The sequence below is a fragment of the Lissotriton helveticus genome, chromosome 5_1 (genome assembly GCF_964261635.1).
Source record: "Lissotriton helveticus chromosome 5_1, aLisHel1.1, whole genome shotgun sequence".
Lineage (NCBI taxonomy): Eukaryota > Metazoa > Chordata > Amphibia > Caudata > Salamandridae > Lissotriton > Lissotriton helveticus.
In genome coordinates this window covers 2,018,383,757-2,018,394,117 of record NC_136065.1, presented here as the reverse complement: position 1 = coordinate 2,018,394,117, position 10,361 = coordinate 2,018,383,757, and the positions used below count along the sequence as shown (strand labels likewise).

Below are 10,361 nucleotides of genomic sequence, written 5' to 3'. Positions count from 1 at the left end.
GAGGCACGCAATTGTCACGAATGTCAGGCTCGTTTTGTAACGTCAGTAATCTTCACTCAATTATTTCATTGTCGCATGCCAACGTGTGTGCAGAGGATTGCACAGACATGTTTTGTCTACCTACAGTAATAGCTAGCTAGTTCTTAGAGCTAGAGGAATACACCAACTCACTCACTGATTCATCAATGTAATAGCACATTTTATTTTTGTGCATGGATATTTTGCCCCTGCCCTATCGCATCAATAACTGCTCGTTTAAGGCCCTGAGTGGTGCCGCACCCGGCATATGTCATGGAACACGTGCTCCGCCCTGTACGATGTCCCCTACCCCGGAAGTGAAGCAGCCAGGAAGTGCAACTCACTTCGTAGCTTTCAGGCTGTAGGTGACTGAATCCAGCGCTTTCCTGTAACTCTCTGTAGTCAAAAGTTACACCCTGGAAATGATTGATCCTATTACAAGCGGTAAGTGACAACATTAGTTGATGTGTTAACGTACTTTTTACAGGTTGCATTGATAAACAGCTTATTGTAAAGCGGGTTTACAGGCAGTATAAACAAGCATTTACAATGCAATAGGTCTCTATTTTGTTAGAGCTATTGGTGTTGTAAATGACAATGTCTTTTACCCATGTGTTTTGGTTTGGAGTGGATGAATGTGGTGTGGAGTGGAATTATGCCGGTTGGATTTGGAATTCTTAGTTGCAGAATTGTATGTGGTGGAATTGTGTGGTGTGGAGTGTATTTGTGTAATGGAATTATGTGGCATCTTGTGCCGTGGAAATATGTGGATAGTAATTGTGTGGTATACTGGTATTGTGCGTACTGGAATTATGAGGAGTGGGATTGCATGTCAGAGTGTAATTATGTGGAATGGTATTTTGTGTTGTGGAGTGGCATGTTGTGGGGTTTAATTATGTGGTGTGCTGTTAAATTTTGTGGCATGATGTGAAATTCTGTGGTGTGGATTGGATGTATGTAGTGTGTTGTGTAATTGTGTTGTTAAGTTGAATTATGTAGTTTATTGTCGAGTTATGTAGTGTGGAATGGAAATGTGTAGAGTTGAATTGTGTGGCATGGAAGTGTATGGCGTTGATTGAAATAATGTTGATTGGAATTATGTGGCATGGTGTGGAGTGCCTAGGAGAAGGACTGGTTCACTCGCTGTGTGCAATGCAGAACAGGTAAACACTGTTTTCATGTTTAGGTTCCAAGCACATGCATGCTCACAAGCCTCAAACCTTACTTTGTTTGTGGGGATTGCATTTTTCAAAAGGAGTGTGTACTTTTTATAGAGCTGCATGTTTACTCTGCCTCAAAGGGCTCTAACCTGATAAGACACCATGATGACTTTACGAGAAACATCCAAACGTACTATCCTCCATTCAGGGCTGGCATTTCATTAAGGTGCAGTGAGGCGGGAGCGTGGCGCTAGTGGTGACCCCAAACACTATAGGCACAAACATTGCCATTTTTCAAACTATAGGAATATCTCTCAGAAAGCACTGGTGAATTTGTTCACGATTTCTGCTTCCCGTTCACATTCCTGTCCTTTACCACCTGTTTGTGGTCTTTTATCATCTGAAGAGACAAATCACTTGTCTGCTGAAAGCGAAGGTCAGCAGGTTTATTGTAGACTTTAGATATGTGTACCCAGCTATTAAAATTCTGCTGGAAATTATATTTGTGTAGAAACACGCCTGGGAAAGCATCGAGCCCACAGAGCTGGAGAGCAGAGAAATCAGGCCCAGGAAGAGGGAAGGAAGGATGAGCAAACAACGAAAAGATCTGGCACAGAAGAAGGAGGGCAGTGGATCCATTGTGGCGGGACCGGTGACGCATTTTCAACAAAAATAACCTAGAAACCCAGCCCTCTAATTAGAAGCATAACCTTAACCCAAAACCTTCATCTTAATTTGAACACTAAGCCTTAACTCTTGCACTTCCAAATCGGCAAACAGACACAAGCATGTACAGGTAATTGGGGAGAGAATTTAGGTCAGATCTAAGTGCGCCCACACTATGAAATAAGTGGAAGCATCCATTGTTGCAAAAATGTTTTCATCATTGTGACTGCCGTTGGGTGCATTCCCAAATTAAATATAAGTTATACGTGATTTTAAGAAAAGAAGAATATTTCCATTTGTGACCTACACGATACATGGGCTGACGGTAATGGAAAGTTCAACATGTAGGGGCTCATTACGATGTTGGGTGGAAAGCCTCTGCCCGACAGTCAGAATTTCCTAGACCGCGTTAGAACCCTTATGACCAACTAGGTCAGTTCACAATCCGCCCTACCAATTACAATGTTAGCGATTGGAAAGTAAACCGCGCAGTCATTCCGAATTGGTTCCGACTGGCTCTCAGTGTATCCTTATCGGTCAGAACTGCATCGTGCATGAACAGTGTTTCCGACCGACTGATTACGATGTCGATTTCCAACAGCCTTTTTTGAGTCAGCCTAACCGGCACAAAAAGGCTTTCGGAAAGTGACTTTGGGGACCCCTGGCAGGGCCCCCTTCATCCAGCAGCCTCCGGTTGGGGGCAGAGGGTTTACCTAAGGGCCCCCCTTTAAAACCCTGCACTGAATGGCAGGCACCATGGGGTGCCTGCAACAGGGTGCAAGATTTTACTCACACCCCCATTTCTCCATAGGAGCCTGTGTTGTCGGGCTGAAGGGGCTTGCTTTCGGTGCACTGATGGCATTCCCGCTGCAAATCAGTGTTTTATCTGCCATCAAGTAGGTCCTGGGAGGAGGGAGGAGTCCAGGGTGCTGGGATTTCATCTTCTGTGAAGATGGGTGAGGAGAAATTAAATCTTTTGCAAGAAAACCAGTAATGTCACTTTCTGTACAGATGTATGATTGGAAATTCAGTGATGTCACTTCATGTGTGGGTGGATGATGGGAGATCCAGTATTGTCACATCCTGTGTTCTTTTAAACATGTTTTTGTTAAATCCTATCATGTATATGTTGAAAAGGGTGAGGATGCTGGATCAGGATCCAGCATTTGAAGATTGAACCACTCGCCATTGGTGCACATGTTAAGGGTAGCCACATTCACAATGCGCACAGAACCCTCACACATTTTCTCAGGTCACCACCAGCGCCATCTACAGCCGGTGCTGCCCAATTCTGCTTCTTGTGCTACTCCTGTCATGACATCGGTTGACATGATATAATTCCTACTTATTGCAATGTGTGGTGCAGCACCAATGCCCATCTACGTTTGCTTAGCACTCGGTATCAAATTAGTCACATTCTCCACTATTGCAAAGGTTGTTTTAGAGCTGTTCCACATCTGATGTGAGGAAATAGTTGTCCAGTGTTTTCTTTTCTTGGTATTCTAGTATTTGTAGCAACACATTTATAAAAGACAACAACTTTCAAGCCCAAATATTCAAAGAAAAAACATGACCGAATGTTCCATTCCTGCACCAGGTCAATGAAATAGGTGTTTGTTTTGACTGGGTTCCTAAACCAGGCAATGCCAGATAATCAATTGTGTTGGGTGGGACCGCGCACTCCTATCAGTATGCAAACAAATTTTACCTATGTCCTCTGTGTTACTACATTGAGCGTGCCGGGTGGGAATGAGGTAGGCAACCCCTGTGTTAACTAGATTGCTAATGCAAGTGTGTATGTGCACTTGCCCCTTCCTGCACTGCTGGGGGGTGCAAAGAGCTATTTGCAGAGGTTTTGCGATATTTCAGTACTGCCTATACATACATTTTCAAATATACTATACACTCATTTTTTCAGAATCTTCATCTTTTTATTACGGATCTCTCTCCGTAATCAACTCATCATTAACGTATACAAAACATAACATCAGATCATTAAAAACAGTTTATACACAGTATTCACAGAAAACAATAGTCCTTTCCCAATGCATTTCGGGATAACCTTATCCCTTCATCAGCGGACCTAAAATGAAACAAAAATGTCAGTGTTAGACATACAAGGAGGAAATATCGCGCGTAAGCTTTGCCAACCATTGACTCTGTCTGGATAGTTATCAGTATAGATTTATACCAACGTAATCACATGATACTGTATTTGGTGTAAAGTCCTCTCAGTGTGAATTACTACTAGTGATACATAAGCATCACCATAATGTCTGAAAAACAATATTTTTGCGTGCTACCAAGTGCCTGCAAGCTCCAAAAAGCAACTTATGTCCTACGCGAATATCACTAGAACAGGTGCCTAAAAGACCCCTCTATTCTATCTGTAAAGCGACAACATAAAAACATGAAGTAGATGCTAATAGGTGTTCAAAACATGCGCTAGGTCTGAACACACTGGCCAGCAACCACTACAGCCAAATGTTACCTTGTACTGTAGAAGTTCAACACGTATTCGAAACTGCACGGTCGCTCGCGACTGTGATATCAAACTCTACAAGCTGTAAAGTACATCTATAAGGGATGTGTGACGGTACAACGCATGCTTGCACAACGCGTACCGTTACCACGCAGGTTTTATAACGAAAGTCGTTACAACGACTTGCGTTGGGGGCGCTGATAGTGGAATAGTTCATTTACTATTCCAACTCCAGTCCCCGTGGATAGTAGGGAAGATGTTGGATAGTAAATTAAACTATTCCCTATCCTACAGCGCCCTCCAGCGCAAGTCGTTTTAACGACTTGCGTTGTAAAACCTGCGTGGTAATGGTACCGCGTGGTGAAAGTTTCGACGTAAAGGCTGTTTCCCTCTATAAGTAACCGGATGCTTAGCCCAACTGCTTCTCCCGTTGCACGAAAACCACTGGCTACTTACCTCACAGTGTAGTCCGTGGCTCATACCCAAAATGCCGACAACACTGTTGTCATTTTTGAGGTAAGCCGCCAGCAGTTTTCACACACTTATATATTTTGGTACCCAAAATAGTAAAACGTTTTCAGAATTCAGCCTGGAAAGCTGCGATTGCAACCGGTTCTGCGTAACCAGGGAAAGTCTTCTGCAGTCCTGTCAAGTATCACGCATCAGGTGTGACACTAACGCATTTCAGTGTGGTAATCCGCATTACCGCACTGAAATGCTTTGTCACGCATATTCATAGTGTCTCCGATGTTACTGCAAACTAATAAATGAGGCAGGAATCAGCGCGTCATGCCCATGCAGCTCTCCCAGGCTTGGGGCTCCGTTCGCAGCGGGCTAAGGCTACTCGGCAGTCAGGCTCACACTCCATGTGCTACAATGTTTAAAAATAGCAATTTCCCCGCGGTGCGACTCTGGCTTTCAGCCTGACGTCATGGGGCCCACCAGTCAGGTTACGTGCCGGCCGGCGTCGTCGTCACATCCTGATTTCTGAGCGGGGAGCCAGAAATCAATTTGTGGAGGGAGGAAGACGGCTGGTTGCTGAATTTGGCGCGGCGCGCCGCCCCGCCCGCAAGCAATGGATCTCACAGCTTCCTGCTGCATCTCGCATCGGCCCGAGCCGGGCCGCAGTGTGCTCTCAGCTGCTACACCCTCCCAAATGTAAGTGTTGCCGCAGCTGAGGGAAGGAGTCAGTCTCCCGCGATGCAGCGGCCTACAGGACAGTCTGTCACTGACTGGGCGGTCCCGCTCGGGTCTCACTGGACATCCTGGACGACACTTCTCCCTCATAGCTGCCAAGGTTTCAGATTGCTATGTGTGACATTTTCAAAATTTTAGTGTAATTATGAGTGACATTTCAACGACTATGAGTGACACTTTCTCGCAAGCAAAAGCAAGCAATGAAGACCAGGGAAACATTTAATTATCAGAAATTACACCCATTTGAGCAACAGGAAACTCTTAAGAGGATCTTACAATTGCTGTATAGCACCATAAATGAAAGTGGCCTTGTAACCTGATTAGACAGTGGTCACTGACACTCCGCATCGGGCAAGCATCAGGCGAGTGAGGCTGAAGCTCACATAGGTTACAACCAGCTATGTGCACAAGGAAGAGTATACAAGACAGTTTTATTAGTCCAATTAGTAATCTACAGCCCTAAAATACCTAAAGCAATAGGTACTCGCAAAATGTAACTTGCACCTACCTCTGGAACGAAAGAAGAAGAGCCATGTGTGTGGACTGAGGGGCAGGGTTTTAAAACACAAACGTCACAATACCACATGAAGAAAAAAATATATAAACATACGTCAACTGTCATCGTAATTCCGGGTAAGACAGTTCAGTTCAAGTGGAAATGCACACTAACATAGATACAATGTTGGAATTAAAAAGTTTTCAGTTTTGTTCTGTTAAAATGAACGTAAACCAAATGTTGGATGAAACACTTCCCATAATAGAATCAGCACTTTAATGGTTTAAATGTTGCAGTTATTCTTGGAAGTAGTGTTCAGGGAAGGCAAAGCATGAATGCACATACTTAGAAAACGTTGGGTTCCTTTCAGAGTTTCACTTTATATAGTTTCTAATGCTACTGTTAAGGGGAACCAGAATCACCCCCAAGAGTCTGACATCTCAAGCCGTGCTTTCAGGTGTGCAAGTAATCGCCTTTGATTGGACTCTTTAGCAAAGCAATGCAGAGAACCGCACAAATATTTGTGCGTTGGTTCACACTAGTAATGCGTGAATTGTGTTTAATTTCATGTTAACAATTTCCTGCTTCCTGGTCAAAATGACAAGTTAGTAAAAGCACCCTATAGTAACGTGTTTAGTTGGTGCTGTTGGCTGAAATGAAAACGTTGGCGGCAGACAGCAGCATGCAACCCGGGCATGTTGGGCAAGGCAGCCTCAGGCTCTGTGAGGCAGCACACACTTGGTTGTGGCCTACAGGCAGCCTCGAGCCTGCAGCCATGCCCAGGGCAGAACTTCAGCAACACTGTAGGCGGCTGATAACGCGCTGCCGCTTACACTAAAAACACATATTATAGGTAAGATCAGCTGCCGCTTACACAAAAAAAGCAGGTAGGTAACACAGTGTTTATCGGATTTACTTCAGAGTCCGAGTCCCGCCTGCTTCCTCAGACTCCAGTCCTGGCCTACACAGTCATTCCCTCTCACTTCACGGGGGAGTGGAGGGGATGGTCATGATCAGGATTACGATTTTTAATTCACTGCAGCCAGGCAGCAGTGTGAGCAGCGCTGCCATGATTTTGCCACAACCAGGAGGGAACACCAGCTCCGGCAGCACTACCAGAATGTGATTTCGCTGCGGGCTGGGCATGATTCAAACATAGTTTAGCAGCAAAGCTGCACAACTGAGTGCTCAGGGCTCCACAGCCTTCATGGTCTATGGTTCGGCATCGGGAGGGTCACAGTTGGCAGGGCTCACATCTTTGAAGTAATCCCTGTGGTGCGAGCAGTGCTGATTGCCACCACAACTTTGTCACAGTGCGGCTCAATGACCCCGATCGGTCGCGCCACGCACAGGAAAGTGTGGTATAATTTAAAGGCATATTCTTAATTTTATTAAAAACGAGCGCAGATACCATTACCTCACTGAAGCTGGTATTGACAGTTAGCACTAAGAAAACAAACGGCCGACACGTGGTGCAGCACAAATGAAAGAATAAATGCTAAACTTGTTTTTTTTTTTAACTCACGTTTCCTAAGGGAGAAGTGTCATCCAGGATGTCCAGTGAGACCCGAGCGGGATCGCCCAGTCAGTGACAGACTGTCCTGTAGGCCGCTGCATCGCGGGAGACTGACTCCTTCCCTCAGCTGCGGCAACACTTACATTTGGGAGGGTGTAGCAGCTGAGAGCACACTGCGGCCCGGCTCGGGCCGATGCGAGATGCAGCAGGAAGCTGTGAGATCCATTGCTTGCGGGCGGGGCGGCGCGCCGCGCCAAATTCAGCAACCAGCCGTCTTCCTCCCTCCACAAATTGATTTCTGGCTCCCCGCTCAGAAATCAGGATGTGACGACGGCGCCGGCCGGCACGTAACCTGACTGGTGGGCCCCATGACGTCAGGCTGAAAGCCAGAATCGCACCGCGGGGAAATTGCGATTTTTAAATATTGTAGCACATGGAGGTTGAGCCTGACTGCCGAGTAGCCTTAGCTCGCTGCGAACGGAGCCCCAAGCCTGGGAGAGCTGCATGGGCATGACGCGCTGATTCCTGCCTCATTTATTAGTTTGCAGTAACATCGGAGACACCATGAATATGCGTGACAAAGCATTTCAGTGCGGTAATGCGGATTACCACACTGAAATGCGTTAGTGTCACACCTGATGCGTGATACTTGACAGGACTGCTCCCTTAGGAAACATGAGTTAAAAAAAAAAACAAGTTTAGCATTTATTCTTTCATTTGTGCTGCACCACGTGGCGGCCGTTTGTTTTCTTAGTGCTAACTGTCAATACCAGCTTCAGTGAGGTAATGGTATCTGCGCTCGTTTTTAATAAAATTAAGAATATGCCTTTAAATTATACCACACTTTCCTGTGCGTGGCGCGACCGATCGGGGTCATTGAGCCGCACTGTGACAAAGTTGTGGTGGCAATCAGCACTGCTCGCACCACAGGGATTATTTCAAACATGTGAGCCCTGCCACCTGTGACCCTCCCGATCCCGAACCATAGACCATGAAGGCTGTGGAGCCCTGAGCACTCAGTTGTGCAGCTTTGCTGCTAAACTATGTTTGAATCATGCCCAGCCCGCAGCGAAATCACATTCTGGTAGTGCTGCCGGAGCTGGTGTTCCCTCCTGGTTGTGGCAAAATCATGGCAGCGCTGCTCACACTGCCGCCTGGCTGCAGTGAATTAAAAATCGTAATCCTGATCATGACCATCCCCTCCACTCCCCCGTGAAGTGAGAGGAAATGACTGTGCAGGCCAGGACTGGAGTCTGAGGAAGCAGGCGGGACTCGGACTCTGAAGTAAATCCGATAAACACTGTGTTACCTACCTGCTTTTTTTGTGTAAGCGGCAGCTGATCTTACCTATAATATGTGTTTTTAGTGTAAGCGGCAGCGCGTTATCAGCCGCCTACAGTGTTGCTGAAGTTCTGCCCTGGGCATGGCTGCAGGCTCGAGGCTGCCTGTAGGCCACAACCAAGTGTGTGCTGCCTCACAGAGCCTGAGGCTGCCTTGCCCAACATGCCCGGGTTGCATGCTGCTGTCTGCCGCCAACGTTTTCATTTCAGCCAACAGCACCGACTAAACACGTTACTATAGGGTGCTTTTACTAACTTGTCATTTTGACCAGGAAGCAGGAAATTGTTAACATGAAATTAAACACAATTCACGCATTACTAGTGTGAACCAACGCACAAATATTTGTGCGGTTCTCTGCATTGCTTTGCTAAAGAGTCCAATCAAAGGCGATTACTTGCACACCTGAAAGCACGGCTTGAGATGTCAGACTCTTGGGGGTGATTCTGGTTCCCCTTAACAGTAGCATTAGAAACTATATAAAGTGAAACTCTGAAAGGAACCCAACGTTTTCTAAGTATGTGCATTCATGCTTTGCCTTCCCTGAACACTACTTCCAAGAATAACTGCAACATTTAAACCATTAAAGTGCTGATTCTATTATGGGAAGTGTTTCATCCAACATTTGGTTTACGTTCATTTTAACAGAACAAAACTGAAAACTTTTTAATTCCAACATTGTATCTATGTTAGTGTGCATTTCCACTTGAACTGAACTGTCTTACCCGGAATTACGATGACAGTTGACGTATGTTTATATATTTTTTTCTTCATGTGGTATTGTGACGTTTGTGTTTTAAAACCCTGCCCCTCAGTCCACACACATGGCTCTTCTTCTTTCGTTCCAGAGGTAGGTGCAAGTTACATTTTGCGAGTACCTATTGCTTTAGGTATTTTAGGGCTGTAGATTACTAATTGGACGAATAAAACTGTCTTGTATACTCTTCCTTGTGCACATAGCTGGTTGTAACCTATGTGAGCTTCAGCCTCACTCGCCTGATGCTTGCCCGATGCGGAGTGTCAGTGACCACTGTCTAATCAGGTTACAAGGCCACTTTCATTTATGGTGCTATACAGCAATTGTAAGATCCTCTTAAGAGTTTCCTGTTGCTCAAATGGGTGTAATTTCTGATAATTAAATGTTTCCCTGGTCTTCATTGCTTGCTTTTGCTTGCGAGAAAGTGTCACTCATAGTCGTTGAAATGTCACTCATAATTACACTAAAATTTTGAAAATGTCACACATAGCAATCTGAAACCTTGGCAGCTATGCTTCTGAACAGCCCAAAAATTGTAGCTCTGAACCCATGCCAGGAGGTAAACCCAAGTATTCTGATATAGTTTCTTAGAATCCGGTTCCTACGCACGACCAGGTAAACAAGTAGTTTCAAAGAACAGGGCTTCCCTGGAATATGCTAGGTTGGGGGGCAGCACCAATTAAGTAATATAAAAGCATAGAGGAGCATTTACAAAGAGTGACTTTGCAAAT

The 10,361-nt window shown here is 45.4% G+C and overlaps 1 long non-coding RNA gene across 1 annotated transcript in view; it reads left to right on the top strand.

The window, feature by feature from the left end:
- Nucleotides 1-338: 338 nt before the first annotated feature.
- The window catches only part of LOC144756191 (uncharacterized), a 57,776-nt gene continuing 47,753 nt past the window's right edge, over nucleotides 339-10,361 (top strand). Inside the window, exon 1 of the long non-coding RNA XR_013595095.1 lies at nucleotides 339-462. This is a non-coding gene — a long non-coding RNA (uncharacterized LOC144756191). The remainder of the gene's footprint in view (nucleotides 463-10,361) is intronic.